Here is a 21,397-nt window from a genome sequence, read left to right as displayed (position 1 = left end):
TGTTGCAGAGTCTGACGCAGAGCTGTGAGTCTGGCAGCACAAGGCAGACAGAGAAAAGCTGTTGGAGTGTTATGTAAGAACTATGAGACAAGGAGCAAGTCTGAGTGCAGGCTTGGGAGGAGACAGCTTATAAGACTGTGACCAGGGACCTGGCACAGGGACTATCTCCCTAAAGGGGAGATAGGGAACCCACCAATTAAGGGAAGAGATACCTTTCAAAGGGAAGTGCGGTGAACATGGGAGGCTGAATACACCCCATTGTGGAGGGCAGCTGGCCCACCGTACCAATAAAGATGATCCTGATTAAAGACACTCTTGTGTGCAAGTGTGGAGTTATTGCACAGAGAGAAGCACCACAGAGGAGTTCCTCATCAGAGTCATCCCCAAGGGGACGCCGGGATCCTGATGAGGTGGAGGCGCTGCACTGGATATAGGTAGGACTCAGCACACTACCTCAGCTGCCTGTCTGGGTTGGAAAATCCCCACACACCATCATGCGGGAGACTCAGGAGTCCTGTTGCCAACAGGTGCACCACCAGACATCACACTGTAATGGGGACTGGTTAGACCACAGGGGCCAATATGAGATTGGGTGGGTCAGGCCGGTTCAGAAAACCCGTTACAAACGTATTACATTCAGCCTGTAACTGAATACCAAGTTTGTTCAAACTGCTGACAATGAAAATAAGCCGGAACAGTACCAGGTTACAGCGAACCAGAGCAGTAATAGTAAAGGTATACAAGCCGTGAGTTTCAATCGCATGCACCGCCGCTCCTACACTGGCGACACACTTTATTCGAGCTTGGCTAGTCCCACGAATTCGGGTATACTCGGGTGTATTGAGGTTTGTGACTGTTTTCTGCCCGAGTGCATTGCGTTATTTTCCAGGCAGGGATTGAAGCATTTTATTCCCGCTGGCTGCAATACTGCACAGTATATATATATATACTGCATTACAATTCATGAATTTATGCCATCTGGTAGACACGCGAAGCATTGCAGCCTATTAAATCCTAATCATTATCATTTAACAGATCAGCCGCCCGTCAGCCAGGCACGAACCATGGCTGGGAAGGCAAACGCAACGGGGCTTGTCTGAGGTGAGGAGCGGCGCATTCCAGGTATCTGCCAGGTACATACTGGGTATTTGCTCGAATAAAGTGTGTCGCAGCAGTAAGTGACGTCACTCTCGCAACGTCTATACAGCCCAACACATGTTTCACCCTTTCTACGCGCTTCTTCAGGGGGAGGAGTCTACTATTCAGACCCTGACGTCAGTATTTATAGGGAGGTTTCAATTCTAATTGGCTTGTGGGTTGTGGTTCATCTTTACTCAGTTTAGGTGATTATTTAACCCTGTCAGATCAGGTCAAAATCTAGTGACCTATTGTCACAGATAGGACATTTATGGTATTTGAATATCCCATATTTACATAACGCTCTCCAGATGACATGTATTGGTTGGATATCTGTACACTCCGGATTTAGTTAGTGGTTGTTTTAGCTATTTGTATGTTGATGTAAGTATTGCCTAAAAGGCATCTTAATACATTCTTCTTTTGCATCATTCATCATATGTCCAGTGTAGAAATGTATGTATAAATTACATGATCCGCCCCTAGGGTCAATACGGATCTTGTCTGATTTAACCAACTGTATACCCAGATCCCACAAATATATAGTTCCAAACATCCCAGGGTTAAAACGGGGACATATAGCTTAGAGAATAATCCTAAGTGGAGGACACTATATGGGAATTCCATTTATGGTGTCTGTTCTTCCAGTAGTATACCATATTAACACTGGCACAATTGTGTACACTATAGAAATGCCGAGTACATAAATCCTTCATTGAGTCCAAGGGGCGACTAGGTCTGCAATAAAAAATATCCATCTGCATTCCCGCTGGAGTAATAATTTATCCCAGTCACCCCCTCGTGGACTTGGTTGTGTATGTTCAATGGCTGTAAAACTCATAACATGTTGGTTCCCCTGATGGTGCTCAATAATGTGTCTGGCTAGCGGTGTGTCAACTGAATTTCTGACATTACCTACGTGTTCCAATACACGTATTTTAAAAGGTCTGTGTGTTTTTCCTACATATCTCTTACCGCATACACAGGTCATTAAGTATATAACTCCACATGTCTGACAGCTTATGAACTCTTTTATTTGGAAAGTTTTTGTTTGTGTGTTGTTTGTGAAGGATTTTGAGGCCCGCATGAACGGGCAAGCTTTACATCTCATGCATTTAAAATAGCCTTTTGGTTTCTCTCCCAACCAGGTTTTATTTGGCTGTGCCTGGAAATGGTTGCGTACCAGTCGGTCCTTGATGTTTCCACTATGCCTACAACACATACTTGGTGCACAGTAAGAATTTTTCGCAAATCAGAATCCTCCAGAAAAACGTGCCAATGTTGCTGCAGGATTTGTCTGAGCTCTTGCCATTGACTACTGTATTTACCAATAAATCTGATTGTATCATCTGTTGTCATCTCTTTTTTGTTTGCCAGTAATTCCGTCCTTTCCGATGTTAAGGCTCTATAGTAGGCTTTTTTAATGATTTTATTTGAGTACCTCTTTCCCTAAACCTGAGTGTCATATCTTTTGACTGTTTTTTAAAATCGGATAGGGAGGAACAATTCTGCCTTAAGCATAAAAATTGACCGGAATGTTATCTGTAGTGTGCCTTGGGTGATGACTTGTTGCCATTAGGAGTGTATTTGTAGAGGTCGGCTTCCTGTAGATACTTGTTTCTAGGTTACCAGTGTTGGTCTTGAATATGGTAGTATCCAAAAAGTCTAATTGGGTTTTACTCATTTGGAATGTTAGTTTCAGGTTTTGTTGTTTTTTATTCAAACATTCGATAAATTATTTTAGCAATTCCTCAGTCCCTTTCCATATTAACAAAATGTCGTCAATATACCTGACACACAGCTCCACATGTATTGTGTACCTTTCATGGTCTTCCACAAAGACAATCATCTCCTCCCACCATCCCAGGTACAGGTTGGCATATGTGGGGGCACAAGTTGTCCCCATCGCCGTGCCCTGTACCTGGTGGTATATTTGGTGTTAATAATAATAATTCCAGAAACAACAGACCCTTAAATGTCTACAAACAAATATTATTTAAAACATCACTGTTTTATTCCTTACCTTGGAAACTTTATCAAGACAAGTTATCCGAAACATTGACGTTATAAATAAAACAAATCTTACTAGAGATTGAAGTGCCTGAGATTTTTTCAATTATAAATTGGCACCCTCACATAAGCAGTCTACTTGTGCAAGTTTATTTTATTCAAGTGGTTAGCAGCATTGCTTATTTCAAAGTGTCCATCTTTAAAAGTGATAAAGGTCCAAAGTAGGACAGAAACGTTGATCCTTTAATAAACTAGGATTATTATTCACACAAGTCCAGTGGAGTGCCATCTCATTTTCTGTTCCTGCATCTTTAAAAAAAAACATTTTTTAATGGTATACAATGTGGAGTTATACTGGGAGATAAACAGGAGTTGAACAGAAGTGGAAATAAAAGAGGAAGCCAGCACAAGCCTTACCTTGGATGCAGACAAATTCATGCAATGCTACACTTTACCTCATAAGCAACTATTGCCCAGTCTTTCTCCCTACACTGTTCACTTTTCTCCCTCATAATTCTCTTCACTTTTATACTGTACTTTCTGCATAGTCTCTCACTTTGTCCATACTGTTACTCTCTATGTTTACAGCCTCACTATAAGATCTCCAACATGGATGCTCCTTGACTTTACTGCCTCTACCAATATGGCCGCCAAGGCAGGAAGTTAGCCTCTGGTTGAGCTGGATGGCTCACACCTGCCTTCTCACTTTACAAGGCTTCCATTCTCCTCTCTTCTTGCCTGTGCAAGATACTGTTTTTCCTACCTCAGACCCCTGCCTGCCTCCAGACTTCTCTGCCTCTCACCAGCCCTGACCCTGGAACCGAAGCCTCGACAATTCTGCCTCTCTCCTGTCCTGACCCCGGGACCGGATCCCATTATTCTACTAATTCAGGATCTAGATCCCAGGTATGGGATGGTCTATACTCTGCACCTCTGCCTAGTGGGTCTGTCTCCTGGATAGTACAAAGCAACGTACGCAAAGGTAACACATTGCACAGACCACGCAATAGACCTCACAGAGAAGGATAAGGCCATGTCCCTCCAGGGCCAACTCCTCTCCAAGCAGTCAGTCCAACCACCTGGCTACATTGGATATGAAATTGGACTCCATCTCCTCCATCTTGCAAACCCCTCACTACTCGCTTTCTCTCTGCATCCCCAGCGTTTTCCTCTTTTGCACCCACTCCTCCGGTCCAACAAGTGTCACTGATTCTGGTAGTTCTCAAGGAACCAATGATCCCCAACCCTGAACATTATGCTGGCTCCCCCTCTGGCAGCAGGGGGTTCTTGAACCAGTGCCAGATCCACTTTGAATTGTAACCATCCTCTTTCGGTTCTCATCGCTCTCGGATGGCATTTATCATGACTCTCATTGCTGGTGAGGCTCTAGCATGGGCGTCACCTTTGTACGAGAGGGGTTCTTCCCTCCTTCCCCATCCCTCTGCAGCCTTCATTGAGACTTTCATGTCAGGCAATCACTGCTGAAGCCACCCGTATGTGGATTCCGCAAGGGAATCGCCCGGTAGGCCGCTACGCAGTTGAATTCCAGACTTTGGCTGTGGAGACAGACTGGAATGAGGTAGCCCTGAAAGTTGCCTTCCAACAAGGTTTCTCCGAAAGGCTGATGGATGAACATACCTGTAGAGACATTTCTGCAGGTCTAGAAGGACTGATTGCCCTCTCTTGCATCTCCTTGGACATCCGCATCCTGGAAAGGCAACAGGAGTGGAGGCGGGATCACCAAATCCTGTCGGTTTTTCCTCAACCTCGTCTTCCAAACCTCCTTCCTGTACAAACTACCATTATGGAAGACCCATGCATTTGGGGGTTATATGACTCTGAGGAAATGAAGCGCCTTCGACGTACTACCGGGCTGTATCTATACTGCAGTGAGAGGGGAAATATAGCACAATCCTATCCGAAGGAGCCGGGAATAGCCAATGTCTAGAGAAGGAGGGAGGACCATCTCTGGGCACATCTAATTTCTGTCCTCTTTCCCCCTGCCGCTAATATTACCCATCCACCTCTCCTGGCTCCATGTCAACCCTGGCTTTCGTGGATTCGGAGGCTGCAGGCTCCCTTTGTCAAATTAAAGAGACTCTTTACAGCTTCAATTCTTGTTCACCCAGACCCTCTAAGTCCGTTCATCATTGGGACAATGCTTCCAATATTGGTACCGGTGCAGTATTCTCACAAAGAATAGATTTCCAGTCGCGTCTGCATCCTTGTTGTTTCCTCTAAGAACTTCTCTATAGCTGAACATAATTATGATATCGGGAAGTGTGAGCTCTTGGCAGTGAAGATGGCACTGGAAGGATGGAGACATCTCCTCGAGGGAACTTCAGTACCTGTGACTATGCTAACGGATCATCGTAACCTGGAGTACCTCGGGTGGCCTGTAGGCTGAACACCTGCCAAGCAAGGTGGGTTCTGTTCTTCACCCACTTTATCTACATTCTTTCTTTTTGACCGGGATCTAAGGCCTCGGTCCCGCTGCGCTCGTTGGCGCGGGCGGCGGGTCGCGAGTTCCCCACCAGCAGGGGAATCCTCGCGAGCCGGTCCCGGTCCCCACTGGCTGCACAGCTGATTACACGCTGTAGCGCGTCAGCCGCTGGAGACACCAGAGAATGGTGTTTCCTAGCGTTGACGCGTGACGTGTGTGGCTGTGAGCCAATGGGGAGGGGAGGCTTCGGGAGGAGGAGAGGCTTCGGGAGGAGGAGAGGCTTCGGGGAGCGGGGAGGAGTGTGGAGGGACAGCAGGTGAGTGCCTTTCTCTGTGTGTGTGTCTGAGTGCGTGCATGCCTATCTGTGTGTGTATGTGTGTGCCCGAGTGCGTGAGTGCCTGCCTCTGTCTGTGTGTGTGTGTGTATGAGTGCCTGCCTGTGTGTGCGCGCGTGTGTGTGTATAAGTGCGTGAGTGCCTGCCTGTGTGTGTGCGCGCGTGTGTGTGTGTGTGTGTATGAATGAGTGCCTGCGTGTGTGTGTTTAAACTTACTTTCCAGCTCCAGCCCGAGTCCGTGGAGGGAGGGGGGGGAGAGTAGCGGGTCCCTCCGCTCAAGCCACGCCCCCCCTCCCTGTCAAACCGCCCACCACCCGCCCACCTCCCGATCAAACCTCCCACCTCCCGCCCACCTCCCGATCAAACCTCCCACCTCCCGCCCACCTCCCGCTCCGGCTCCCGCTCCCTACAGACCGCAGATCGCGGTCTGTGTATCTCAGCGCACCGCCTGTCAGCAGCGCAGGTGCGCTGACTCTGGGAGCGGGGCCTTAGCCTAAGAATGTTAAAGCTGATGCTCTTTCCCACCAGTTTGCCTCTTAAGATTCGCTGGAGCCTATCAAGGGTCCCATTATCCCTCCTTCCAGGATGGTGGCTGCAATAACTCCCACTGTTATGTGCCACATTCGCAAAGCTCAGTGAGCTCCCCACTGATTTCTCTGTATTTCCTTGTCGGCTCTTCGTCCCCTCTTCATCTACAAGTCCTCCAATGGGGTCATCATTCCAGATTTGTGGGTCACCCAGGTATCAGGAAGACCATTGAGTTTCTCGAGCGGACCTTCTGGTGGACGGAGATCAGGAATGACATCAAGGACCTTGTCTCAGCCTGCTTGGTATGCGCAAGAACCAAGGTGCCATGGTCTCTACCATGCGGGCTACTTCAACCTCTTCTCGTTCCATTTCGTCCATGGACACACTTATCCACACATTGTGTGCTTCCCCCCTCCCCGGGCATGATGGTAATCCTGGTCGTGGTTTACTGCTTCTCTAAGCAGACACATTTCGTCCCTCTAAAAAAGTTTGATTGGGTGACCTTCTGCCTCTTGCAGAATTTGCCATGAACTCCCTGTCCCAAGAGCCCCGGAAGTGCTCTCCCTTCCTTGCGGCACTAGGGTATAACCTGACTACCTTTCCCCATGACTTCTCAGCAGTAGGTGTCCCTGCAGCGAATACCAGGGCCAACGATCTGCAGGATCTCTGGAAGGGCATAGATGTGACTATTCACATGGCAGCAGAGACAGAGAAGAGAAGCACAGATAAACGCAGAAGGCCTTCACCTAAATACCAAGTTGGCAATGAGGTGTGGCGCACAATGCATCATATCCATCTACATGAGCCCTCCTCGAAATTGGGACCGCATGGTTCTTACAAGATTTCCTGGAAGGTGAACGAATTGGCCTTCCAGCTTGAACTACCCCCATCGCTCAAGATTCCCTCTACCTTCCATATCTCTTTTCTGAAACCAGCCACCCGCAATCGTTTTTCCAGGACTCACCCGCACCAATTTCGGTAGACGGTCAATCGGAGTATGTTGTCTACAATATCACAAACTCCTGTATCTCTAGAGGGTCCCTCCAGTATCTGTTTGACTAGAAGGGGGTATGGTCCTGAAGAGAGGTCAAGTCATCCGATGTCCATGCTCCTGCCTTGGTCAAGACCTTCCATCAGGCTTTTCCTGCCAAGTCTGCCCCCCAGGCATTCGGAGTCTGCCCCTAAAAGGGGTGATACCATAATGTTTTCAAAGATGGATGCCCCCTGACTTCGCTGCCTCTACCAACATGGCCACCAAGGGCTCCTCTACTCTATTCCAATAAACTCTTCTACTTTCTATGTTAGTTAAATGAGCATCCTCTAATGCCTCTTGCAGATAATATCCTACAAATCTGAATCTCACCTCCTTTCTCTCTTTCCTTCTGCTATTTCACCTAACCCTGGCCCCTTCCATATTCCTATTTGTTCTTGTCCTCATTTTCCTCATAATTACTAACAACTGTAACTATATCTATTCCCTGTCTCACCATCCTCCCCTCTTATGTGCCCTCTGGAATGCTTGGTCCCTCTCTGTCAACATCATGATTGTGCATGACCTCTTCCTCCCTTGCTCCCTAAATCTCTTTATGCAGACTGAATTTTGGCTCCCTGCAGAAACTGCATTCTCCTATGGTGGCCTTTCTTTTTCTCATACTCCTCGCTCATGCGGTTTTGGTGATGGAGTTCTCCAAACTGCTGTTTTCAGGTGTCAACTGTTCCTGCTACGATGTCCTTCCCAATTTTTTAGTTTCATGCTATTCATCTTTTGTTCGGCACTGGCCCATGTATTGCTGTCACCTATTGTCCTCCATCTTCTGCTACTTCCATTTTTCTCTCTAACTTGTAATCCTGGTTATCCTTCTTTACCTAATTGGATTCTTTAACCCTCATCCTAGAAAACTTTTTATTGGTGATTCTTCTCTGACATGGACTTCCCATTTTCATTCTCTTACCTCCTCCTATGGCTTTCACCAATGGACTGCTTCCAGCACCCACTAAGAGAACCTCTACTTGGACCTTGTCTTTACTAAAAACTTTTCTCTTTCTGACTTACAACCACTAAAGTAATGAAGGGGTTAACCCCTACCGCAAGGCCTAAACACCCACTCTGTTTTTTTTTTAAGTGCCAGAGTTATTCAGCTGCTTTTATTGCATAATGTGTATGTATCCCATGCTACACCTAAAGTATAAATAGAATATTGTTTACATTAGAGCAGTATAGTATTACCAAAGCCTTAAATCATTTGGAATGTCCGATATAGGTCAAAGGGTCAAACATGTTACTTTTAATTTTTTGTTCAAACTAAATAATTTGGCACAATTGAGTTTATCTTGGGGTTTATATAAGCATTTAAGTTACCTTATGTATTATACCCTTGCTTTATGCTGCATTGGTTGATATGGCTGTAAAAATGAATATACCCACATTTTAAATCACGTTGCACCAAGTTCCTTTCCCTTAGGTTTTTCTTTTGTGCTCGGGTTGACACTGTGAATCACATTATCAGATTGTCCTCAGGGATATCTACCCGCTAGGTGAGAACTCGTAGTAGAGGGGACATGAACCCCAACCTCAATTGTTCGCAAAATATTCCATGCTTCCTCCCATTTACAGGACAGTTACCACAACAACATCCCTTGGCTCAGGAGGCAGGATGTAGACTTTCTATTGTTTCTACTGTGAAAGATTGACCCTATCTCTTAGGTAAAGCTTGCATAACATGTCCAAGAAATTCGGCAGAAAAAGATTTCTAACTACCTATATTTTAACCCTTTTGCTGCCATGGGAGGATATCAACTTATTGTAGAGAGCCGTGGAGCCCTTCACTGCCTGTTTCCCAGAAACGTCAGCTAATTACAGCTTTTAGATTGAGGACTAATTTGATTCAGGATCAGAGTGACGTTATCACTACTATTTTATGTATATATTCATATAAACAAATAAAACAGAAATGTTTTATTGGTAAAATAATCCTAATAAATGGCATGTGTTACAGTGCCATTATAGGCAAAAGTAGATAAGAGCACTCACCTGCTGGTGTTAAGATCTTGCAGGTATATATTTTTACATATTGCTGTGTGTGTATGCACAAGGCAGGAGAAATTCCTACTATGCGCACTAGGACTGGTGAAGTCTCAACCCCCCCCCTATGGAAACTTCCTTCAAAGAATCCAGGGTACAGTCATGGTAAAATGAAGGGGGGGGGAGAGTGTGGGGAGCACTGAAACTATATTTATGTAACGGGTATTCCCCCCCCACCCAATCGCATATAGTGTGTGTGTGTGCGGAGAACCTAATGTTACCTGGTGTGGTGCGTTATACCTGTCAGGCTCACAGGAGGCCTGAGCCTCCGCAAGTGAGAGCCTGGGGTGAATCTCTGGAATGTTCTCGTAGGTCAGCGCCTCCACCTATGTAGGATTCTATAGGAATGTAGAATGGGCCTAGCATAGGAACCCACCCAGAAACCACATACACCAGGGTTATGGCTAAAAGGTTTACTGAACGAGCAAATAACACAATAACATCACATCATATTGTATAGCAACACAACACAGATTATCATACTTTCACAGTGCAACATCATCAGTATGCACAACGATATATATGCCACCCTCTGCCACTAGCTGGCAGCTATAACCTTGCCCCTAACTTGGCTATAACCTCCTTACACAGTATCCCCAAAGTCCTTGTACCCAAAGTCCCAAGAGTCCCACAACCCCACCCACATGTGGAACAGCGCTGCCCACTAAGATGAAGTGTATAGGTGGTGCACTTGGTGACTTGGATAATACCTGCCCGGTGCTCCTGCTACCGGGTGCGCAGATGACCTTTGCTTGGAATCCCTTGCTCCAGGAGATGATCCAAGCTGCCTCCGCCTCAACGCTGGGTGGCTCCCGCATGGAGTGATCCACCTTTATAATGTCTCTTATCTCTGCTAACGCAGAGCATGTATTACCTTCACAGCACTTGCCAGGATAGTCACGGTTCCTGGCTGGACCCTCACTTGTCTAGGTTCTACAGGACCCTGTCCCTAGTCTAAGGGGAGTCCCTGTAGTAACCACAAGCTGAGGTGAGTAGGGCCTAGCTGGGGGCTAATGGGAGACTTCTGGCCTAGTGCAGGAGGCTACTTTCCTCCTTGCACAAACACACCCTCCCCTCTCTGTGTCCCAGCTCCTAACTGACAATCCCTGTCTTCACACAACATTGTTGCAACTGTGCAGCATGAGAATCTGTCAGCCTTATTGGTGCGCGCTGTGTAATGGCCGCCGCCGCTGCTAACTGCGCATGTGCGAACTGGGGGATGTCCCTGACTATGGAGCGCCTCTTCTCACTCCCTGTAATGGCTGCCGTATCGCATCTGGGGCTATACTGCACGTACGCGAGCTTCCGCGCATGCGCGAACGCACACAAGATGGCGGCGCCCTGTAACTGATGTCGCCGGGAGCCCCCGGTGACGCGATCACCCCTGCAACTGCCCTCACGCTGTCGCAGGTGAGAGAGAGAGAACCGAATGTCTGGGAGCCAGAGGGGACTTGGCTACATTTACAAGAAAGGTAGGACACCAGTCTCTATCGTAAAGTATTTATATTTAAGTATACATACACAGACAAAGTGACAATTGCTTTTCCCTATGATGGCCACCTACCTCTATCTGCGCCTGCGCTAGACTAATGGCCGCCGCGCCACTTTCCTGCCCATGCGCAACATCTAGGGGGCCCTACACTTCAGGTAATGGCCGCCGCGACTCCTCATACGCACCGTGCCTGCGCGAACGCACGCAAGATGGCAGCTCCCTGGCACTGATGTTGCTGGGAGCCCCTGCAACTGCCTGATATGATGCGGGGGTACCTGCTACTCTGCGCAGGTGAGGAGGGCCAGGGGGGACCCTGCTACACATATAAAAAATATCCCCACGCCCCCAATACATATGAAAATACCCCCACGCCCCCAATACATATAAATAAATACCCCCACCACCCCAATACATATAAAAAATACCCCTACACCCCGATACATATAAAAAATACCCCTACACCCCAATATATATAGAAAATACCCCCACCTCCCCAATACATATTTAAAATACCCCCACCTCCCCAATATATATACAAAATACCCCCACCTCCCCAATACATATACAAAATACCACCACCTCCCCAATACATATACAAAATACCCCCACCTCCCCAATACATATACAAAATACACCAACCACCCCAATACATATAAAATTCACACTTACCTTAGGGGTGGTGTCAGGAGGGGGGGCAGTGGAAGTGGAAGGGAGCAGTGGATATGGAGGGGGGCAGTGGATGCTGAGGGGGGCAGTGGATGCGGAGAGGGGGCTGTGGATGCGGAGGGAGGGCAGTGGATGCGGAGGGAGGGTAGTGGATACAGAGGGAAGGCTGTGGATGCTGAGGGGGTGCAGTGGATGCAGAGGGAGGGCAGTGGGTGCGGAGGGGGGGCAGTGGATGCAGAGGGGGCAGTGGATGCAGAGGGAGGGCAGTGGGTGCAGAGGGGGGGCAGTGGATGCAGAGGGGGGCAGTGGGTGCAGAGGGGGGCAGTGGATGCAGAGGGGGGCAGTGGATGCAGATGGGGGTTATGGATGTGGTTTGTTGGGGCAGTGGATGCGGAGGGAGAGCAGTGAATGCTGAGGGGGCAGTGGCTGCGGGGGGGGGGGGTGCAGTGGATGTGGAAGGAGGGCAGTGGATGCAGAGGGGGGCAAGGTAATATGAAAAAAAATATTACAATTCAATCTGTTTATTTTTATATTTTCAACAAAAGACAAAGATACCCAATGCTACATCCAATGTGACAAAAGGCCTGGGAGGATTCAGTATTGGACTGGGGGGGTGTTAAATATGGGCCTGGGGGGTAAATGTGGGCCTGGGGGGGTAAATATGGGCCTGGGGGGGTTAAATATGGGCCTGGGGGGTAAAATATGGGCCTGGGGGATTTAAATATGGGCTTGGGGGGGTTAAATACGGGCCTGGAGGGGGTTAAATATGGGCCTGGGGGTTAAATAAGGGCCTGGGGGTTAAATATGGGCCGGAGGGGGAGTTCAGTATGAGCCTGGGGGGGTTAAATATGGGCCTGGGGGGTTAAATATGGGACTGTGGGCTGTATATATAAAACAATACATATAAAAAAACAATTAATATAAAACCCACCGAAATACATATAAAAAATACACAGTGGTTTAGGGTGGGCCGGTGGCTGCAAAGGGGGAGCCATTGCTACGGAGGGGCTGTTGCTGTGGGGGGGCGGTGGCTGGGAAGGGGGAGCCATTGCTACAGGGGTGGCCGGTGGCTGCCGTTGCTGCGGGAGAGCTGGAGGCTGCAATGGGGGGGCCGGTTGCTGCCGTTGCTGAGGAGGGCGGTATTATCTCTCTCCAAACGCAGAGTGGATGCGAGGGGGACAGCGGCCAGTCAGAGCAGTTGTCGCCATATCCGGCTCTCCCCCAGCAACAGGCTTCACTTTCCCGGTCTGTCCCACGCCGAGGTGTCTGATGCTGACGCGCGCTGGCAGAGCCGCCAACAGGGGGGTCTGCTGGGGCTGGTGCCCTGGGCCCGCTGGCTGGGCTAAGCTTCCGGCGCGTGTCAGCATACGGTCCAGACACCTTGTGGGACAGACAGTGAGGGAGAACTGGGGCCGGCGGCAACTGCTGCGACGGGGGGGCCCAGTTCTCCCTCACTGTCTGTCCCACGAGGTGTCTGGACCGTATGCTGACGCATGCGGAAGCTTAGCCCAGCTAAAGTCCGGCGCTGACGTCAGAGAGACCTGACACCAGGTGCCCCGCAGCCACATTGGCAACCCTACCTGAGGCAGCTGAGAGCCGGGGCCCGGCCGTGACTGGCAGCAGGGTCTGGCCAGACGTCGGGGTACATTTGCAAAGCCAGCGGGACCGGGACACCAGCCCCAGCAGACCCCCCTGTTGGCGGCCCTGCTGACACGCGTCAGCATCAGACACCTCGGCGTGAGACAGACAGGGAAAGAGAAGCTTGCAGGTGGGGAAGAGACGGACATGGCGACAACTGCTCTAACCGGCCGCCAAAACCCCCCTGCATCCACCCTGCATTTGGAGCGAGATAATAATGGACACATACATGTCCGGTATTTCCTTTCATTTTATACTGGACGCAGGGGCAAAATACCGGGCAGTCCGGTTCAAAACCTATTTTCATGGGCCTAATATTTGAGGGTCTGCATAGAGGTTAAATACATATTTTATCTATGTTATTGGTTTCCTTAGAAAGATTCAATCACCCCAATCCACTCCATAACTGCTTCTCTTTCTCCCCTCCACCCCCCCAACTCCACATGTGATGGGGACCCCAAACCTCCCAGTCAATAACCAGGGGCCCAGGTAGTGACGGAAGTCCTGTCAGTGGGCCCGCTGTGAACTCGATGTTTTTCCAGAAAAACTGCGAGAAAACTAGAGATATGCAAAACATGTGTGCACATTTCCGGCGAACTTTGGACATTTGCAACCTGTGAAACATAAATATCTTAGTGAGCATGTTTAACTTCAGTGCTAGCAATATTTCTCTAAAAAGAATATTCACGGAAAAATCTAGATTTGTGTGTTTTTCTAATCTTGTAACCCAACATGTAGCATTCGAACAACCTTTCACAGTTTCATGAACTTCTTCAAAGGCTCCAAGGATTTGCCCATCTCAAAAAGAAAAAAAGGGAAAAATTATATTGATGTTAAAATATTATATTATATTATTATTATTATATTTTTATTTATTATTTTTTTATATTATATTTATATTATTATATTATTATATTAGATTATATTGATGGAAAAACCATGAAAACATTTAATTTTATAATTATAAGTGAACGCACAAGAGATCTCCTTGTTTAAGGCCAATGTTTTGTTAGTAACATGAGTAGCCAACCTCCCAGTTTGGCAGTAGGGCAATGTTTTTCTGTTTAGGTACTTTGATTGCTCACAAAAAGATTGGTGGTAGCACCACTTCTACTTAGCAAAGTACTGTACCTGAAAGACTAAAGAAAATAAAAGCAGACAGTTAATAGTTAATTGTCAAGCTTGAGTACTTATGCATGTGTTAGTCGCATCTAATTCATTTAGGGGTAGTTTACATTTAAAGCATGAGTTTGGTCTTCAGTATCATTACCCTGGAGGGCCAGTTGTGGCATAGACAGAGGGCAGCATGATGAGTTTTTAGTGTTTAGACCATAGGTTGGCAACCTATTTTTCAATGTAGCCACAGGTGTGGCAAATGAGAATTGAAATTCGTCACACCATGTAAAAATTACCCCCCCCCCCCCTGGTGCCGGCGCCGCTACAGCCGCACTCGCGCTTGCCACCACTGCCGCGCTTCCCACCTATACAAATTTTAATCCGGACACGCTGGCAAAATTAAATTCGCCACACTTTCATGGCCAATTCGCCACTTGTGGCAATTGGTGACAGGGTTGCCCACCTCGGGTTTAGACACTATCTTTCAAGCTATCAGAACCAATATCGTAGATCATCCAGTAGGCTGGGCTAAGTGCACGTTTTAATGCTCTGCTGAATGCACAGTGTGGTCAGATGAGTAAGATCATTTCCCCACAGGCACAGATACAACTGGTTTGCCTGAATTTAATAACAGTATGGTCATCATTTCATAACCAAATAGTGGGTCAAAAAGTTTTGTTACAGCTTCTGGTGTTGCAGAAGAGAATTAAAATCGGCCTAACAGAAATGTAAAACAAATATATGATCACCTGCGCTTCATCCATGTAAGGAGCATGCAGGTAGGTGAAAAAATTGGCCATACAATAGTGAAAAATGGAAAGTGAATCGCTCCTATGGGGGCACCACTATTAAGGTGCAAAAATATTTGGCCTAATTGCCTGCAAGTGCATATATCAGCAACTTGTGGGAGACTAACCCCTCCCTTTTCTAGGTATTCTATCAGTATGGTCCCTGGATTACCACCATTCACTTCACATGTAAGTGTTCTCACTGGTATTAACCAGTTTTAACTACACTAGATATATAAGCACATGCTTGGACATTTTAACCCCATTTGGGGCATTTTCACATATCATTAGTTGCAGTCAGTCTAGGGACCTGCCTATGAGACTTACCTTGGCGTTTCGTGGCAGGCGTATGCATTATAGATCAAAGGATGTAACTAAAAGTCTCCTTTATCTCATAGACTTGCACATCATGAATATATATTTATTTCACATATATTGTTAACCCATTAGGCAGAAGCACAGGGATTCACTTTCCGTTTTTCTGGTCTATGCTTCGGTCATAAACAGACACAGAGTTAGCTATTAAACTGATAGTACTGATCGGTCTACTTTTGCATGGAAACTCCTATTGGAGCAATGGGAGTTTCCATACACTAGTGCCCCAATTTGAACTATCACAGTTTAATTAAGAACCCCCACAGTTTTCAAACAGCAGGAAGTTCCAAATTATTAATCTTTAGTTTATTGCAGCTGCTGTCTTAGGAAATACAACTTAAAAGCATGGATAATGAACCATGGAAATTCAGTGTGAGGATTCGCCTTGCAGCCAAGATGGCCGAAGGACCAGGACGCACTCACCCAACTAAGATATCCACCTAAACAGGAAGTCAGCCTCTCTCTAACTTTGATTGTCTGCACCTTTAGCCCGTTAAGCCCAGCCAGTGCCCGTGCAAAGTATTGTTAGACTGGGTGTGCTTCATTATCCTTGCTATTTGATCTTGTTCATAACTTCTGCCTTGTACTCTACCTGCCTCGATCTCCAAACTGTGACCTGACCATCCCTGAATTGTACTCTGCCTGACTCAACCCCGGAACCGGACCCAACCATTCTTGCCTGCCTCGACGTTGCAGTGTCAAATGCCGTCACGGTACCATGGTTGGTTCAGAAGGAGAAGGGAGGCGGCAGCATGGAGGCGGCCGCAACAGCTAAGTGCCATGGATAAAGGCTGCCATGTTGGAGGTATGGAAAATAGTTCTGCAAGAAGGCAGCTGTCAACATATGAAAAGAGATCGCAAAGACACAGAACGCTAGCTTCCCCACAGATTCGTGAAATTCCTCATAGTGAAAATGAACATACTGCCCAAGGATCCTGCCCAAAATATTACAAATGCAGAACATTTCTTACATCTAACAAATTTAAAATGACAAAACCTGCATATAAATGCATGAAACATTTCAAGTGACATATTTACCCTGATGAAAGGGACCATGGGCCCATTATTTCACCATCTCAGATTAGTACCATGGAGTCTGCCTTGTGGGTTGCTTCATCCACTGCCGGTTCCTACCAGACCATGGACCCACTTGTCTATGGACTTTATGTTACCGCAATCTAAGGGTATGACAGTAGTGGTCGATTGCTTCACAAGACAGGCCCATATTTTGTACCACTCAGGAAGTTACCCACTGCCTATAAACTTTCTGAAAATTTCACCAAGGAGATATTTCATCTTCATGGTATTCTGACTGAGATAGTCTCCGACCGTGGCTCCCAGTTTATTGCCAAATTTTGTAGAGCATTCTCCAAATGGGGATCTCACTCCACTTCTCGTCATCATACCACCCTCAGTCCAATGAGCAAGGACTAATCAATCTTTGGAGCAATTTCTACATTCCTCTGTCTCTGAAAGTCAGGATAACTGGATGGATCTTCTTCCTTGGTCAGAATTTGCACAGAACTCATTGAACTCATTGAAACACGACTCTACACAAGAGTTTTTCTGTGCCTACGGGTACCATCCTTCTGCCCTCTCATTGTCTGTCACCCGTTCTGGAGTTCCTGCGACGGATGACAAGGTCCAGGAGCTACAGTCTCTGTGGAAGAGGATTCATGACAACCTAACTAAAGCCTCCCGTCAGCAGATGGATCATGTGGATAAGCGTTGGCGGACAGCTCAGCAGTTCCAGGTTGGAGACCACGTCTGGCTAACTACCAAGAACATCCATCTGAAAATTCCTTCCCTGAAGCTTGGGCCCAGATTTATAGGTCCCGACAAGATTGCGAAACAAGTAAATCCGGTCGCATTTAAATTAGAGCTACCGGATACCTTAAGGATTCTCCCGGCCTTCCATATGTAACTACTAAAGGCTGTGGTCCACAACTTCTCTGCTGCTCCCACCCTTCCAGGACCGGTCCTGGTGGATGGTCAAGAGGAGTATATAATTCGCTGGATTCCCGTAAATCTCGAGGTAGTCTCCAGTACTTTGTATCTTGGAAGGGATTTGGTCCACAGGAGAATTTCTGGGTGAAGGCTAGTGATGTCCACACTTCCTCCTTGATCCGAGGTTTCCACCGGAGGTTCCCTGACAAACCCGTTTAATTGTCCGGAGATCGATTCTGGAGGGGGGTGGAGGGTAATATGAGGTCAGGCAAAATCCGTGCCGGGTTATCAGAGTTTGGACAGGGATTTTGCTCTTGCTTGCGCTCTGTTGCAGAATCGTCCATTTTTGCTCCTGGCAGCTTCCTTTTAAAGGACAGCCCTGTAAGCAGGAAGTTGCCAAGCAAAGTTCCAGTTCATGCTGAGTACATGCAACGCGCTTACCTATTGTCTCCCTCGTTACCAGACCCAGCTCATGTACTTCGACTATCCTTGTCTTCAGCCTGCCTCGACCTCTGCATCCACACCGACTACGCAACTCTGCTGCCTGCCCTGACCTTCAGCTTACAATGCACTACTCTATCAGGACTCTGTCCCTCGGCTCAGGTCGGTTCTTTCACCTTCCTACCTCAGCCCTTCGGGTCGCTTCCTGCTTGAAACGAACATCGTTACACACAGTCAATGTTTAAAATATAAGCTCAAATCATCTAAGCCTAGAAAGTTTACAGCTGAGATGTGTACTTTTTTGAAGTCCTTGCGGGCACTGCATCATTCTGATAAACAGCTCATCATTTTGCAGAGGCTGGTAACACAGAAGCATTGAGGAATTCAAATATACTACAACAATTATTGCAAAACTTAAAGTCACCCCACTTACCTTTTTATTTTCATTATTTTTTAATATTACTATTATTTTTTATTTAGAGATCTTCTTTAGTATTTCAATGAACCTACATTGTCTTAAAAAAAGGTTTTTGAATTGTGCACAAAGCTAGTGGGTTGATGATTTCAGAACAACACTTTTTATTTGAGTCGATGAGAATTGGTATATTCTTATTTATAAATACGATAAATAATTTGTAATATTACATTGCTGTGCAAAGCAAACATACCTAATTTACTATACCTATACATACCTATATGTTCTATTTTCTCGGCTTTCTCTACATGTGTAGATAGTACATTAAAAAGACTGTGAGTGAGTAGCCCATAAAGTTACATTGTGCAATGATGATTCCTTTTTGTTAGTCTGAACTACAATATTGAAAGTTCATTATTACCTTCAAAAACGTCATACATCAAGATAAAAGACTCATTATGTATTTACCGTGTAGAAACCCTTGAAATACAGCGCTGAAAGCCGTGAAAAGGATTTCCATTAAATTCAAATAATTTTAATCTTACTTGTAAAGCAGATAACATTGGGTCAACCGTTTTTAGGTCCTAATCTGATCAGTTCCTTAATTCTATTGTGCTTTGCATACTGGTCTGCATTTATGTTAATTTGTCTGATTACAGACCTGCCACAAACTCACATTAGCCCTCTCATATAGATTTAGTAGATGCCATTATCTTCTATGGTACAACAGAGTTCTGATAGCTGCTTCAGTCCTGCAGAAAATTAGATGTTTTTGCATGTTCCAGGAAATTGTATTGGCCTAACTTGAAAGTCTTTAATAGACATTGTTATGTACTGTATGTACTCCCAAGACTCCCCCTTTTTTAACAGTTTCCCTCCCCCTTTCTCCATTCCCAACCCCCCCCCCCCAGCTGTGCCACTGTGTTAGCCCCCCCAGCATTGTGTAACTAGTTAGCATGGAGGATTCTCGTTCGTTATCGAACCCCATCGGATCTTTGTGGTGTCGAGCTAATACGGGATGTCACCGACGCGACTCTCTTGTGATGATGGAGCTTCGGGCATGCTGCAGAAACCGGTCGCGCAGAGACGGCAAGACATACAGTATACAGAAAATCAATACATTCTCACTAATTAGGAGTTATATTTGGAAGAAATCACTTAGGGCTGGGACCCGCTGCGCCCGGCGGCGCAGTCGGCCGCTTGAGCGTTCCCCACCAGCAGGGGAATCCTTCTGAGCAGGTCCCAGTCCCCCCTCGCTGCACGGCTCACTACACGCTGTGACGCGTCAACCGCCAGGGGATGCAAGAAAATTGTGATCCCGAGCAGTGACGCGTCATGTGGTGCGCTGATGAGCCTATCAGCGGCGGGAGCGGGAGCTGTCAGACAGCTTCCTACACAAGGTAGGGGGTTGTGTGTGTAGGGCATTTGTGGGGGAAGGGGGAGGGAGCGGGAGCTGTTTACCTTCTAGCAGCCCCCTCCTGCAGCCCGGGAGCCCGAGCCCGTGGAGGGAGGGGGGGAGTAGCGGGTCCCTCTGCTCAAACCACGCCCCGCCCCCCAATCCCACCCCGCTCCGGCTCCCGGCTCTCTACAGACCGCATATCGCGGTCTGTGCATGTCAGCGCGCCGCCTGTCTGCAGTGCGGGCGCGCTGACTGAGGGAGCGGGGCCTTAGCCTAACTCTTTACAGCAGAAAAGGTGACTTTATTAACAATGTTGATTCTTGGGGGGACGGGGGAGGGAGTTCTCTTAAAAGTGGAATCCCACAAAGTCCACCAGTTGAATTTCTTAGGAGCCTCTGTTTGTGGACATGTTTCTCAATCAAGTGTTTTCTTTACCCTTATCCCACTCTGTCCTGATTAGATAACCAATACAGTTAGGGGAGGCTGGGAGGGGAGAATCTCTCTGTACAATCACTTGCTGAACACACAGTGACATTACACACAAGGGAAATCATCTGTGGAAAACAAGCCCCTCCCAAGTCTAACTTTAATAAATACATTAAAAATACGTATAGGCGTCAGATTTGGAGTTGACAAAGCGCCATAGTGGGCGTGAAACATGTAGGAGGAGGAGTTTTGTCATTTTATTTAGCTTTCATTAAAGACTTTTTTAACCTTCAAATCTGGTGAGTTCCTCAACTTCTTTTCATAGCAAGCGGTAATCCACTCGATCATTTTTTGTTTCTGTTGCTGCCTGGATCGGAGGACACCACCGGTTTCACCATTGTTGCGGGAGGAATGGATTAGTGGTGACACCTTGTGAGCGTGAAGCTCTACACCACTTCATTTGGAAGGAGACGGGGGTAAGGTGAAGCTTCTTAGGGGGCCACACAGCCTGGTGGGAATCCAACCTCTCTGTAAGTACCCCGCTTCTTATACCTTGCTTAACCCCTTGTTTTTCCTCCCCTCTCCCTGCATCTATACTTATATGTACCGGACATTGCTATTATCAATTTAAAAGACTGTTATTTGATTTCACTTACCTTTTTGCTTCTGGTGCTGATATTCGTTTTTTTGCTCTGTGACCCCTGAGAAGCAGGCTGATAGCCACAAATTGCTGTGTGCAGCCACGGGGAGGCCAACCGTTATTAGACACAGTGTACTGTATGCTGCGGCTGTAAACAATGATGTTCATATAATTATCTGTATGGGTTCCAGATGGAATATTTATAGTATAGGGTTGATAGATTCATACATGCATACCCAGATAGATATATATACATACAGTCAGTGGTATCTGCTGGTAGATATAAAGAGCAATAAAATGCACTGAAAGGCACAATAACCCTGGAAGGTATATGCAGTATAAAACAGTTTAGAGCCGCATGGCCACAAAGAGGCCCAGAGAGATAAGCCCCAATACAACCATGTCTCCCGATGGATGTAAACTTCCGATCGCCGTCTCGCTCGTGAGCGTCACCGGCGTGACGTCACTACGCCCCTGTCCAGCATCTGCAAGAGACTTAGGGGGTAATTCTATATTGTCC

Source organism: Ascaphus truei, chromosome 1 (genome assembly GCF_040206685.1).
Source record: "Ascaphus truei isolate aAscTru1 chromosome 1, aAscTru1.hap1, whole genome shotgun sequence".
In the NCBI taxonomy this organism is placed as follows: Eukaryota; Metazoa; Chordata; class Amphibia; order Anura; family Ascaphidae; genus Ascaphus; species Ascaphus truei.
This window is presented reverse-complemented; position numbering follows the sequence as displayed.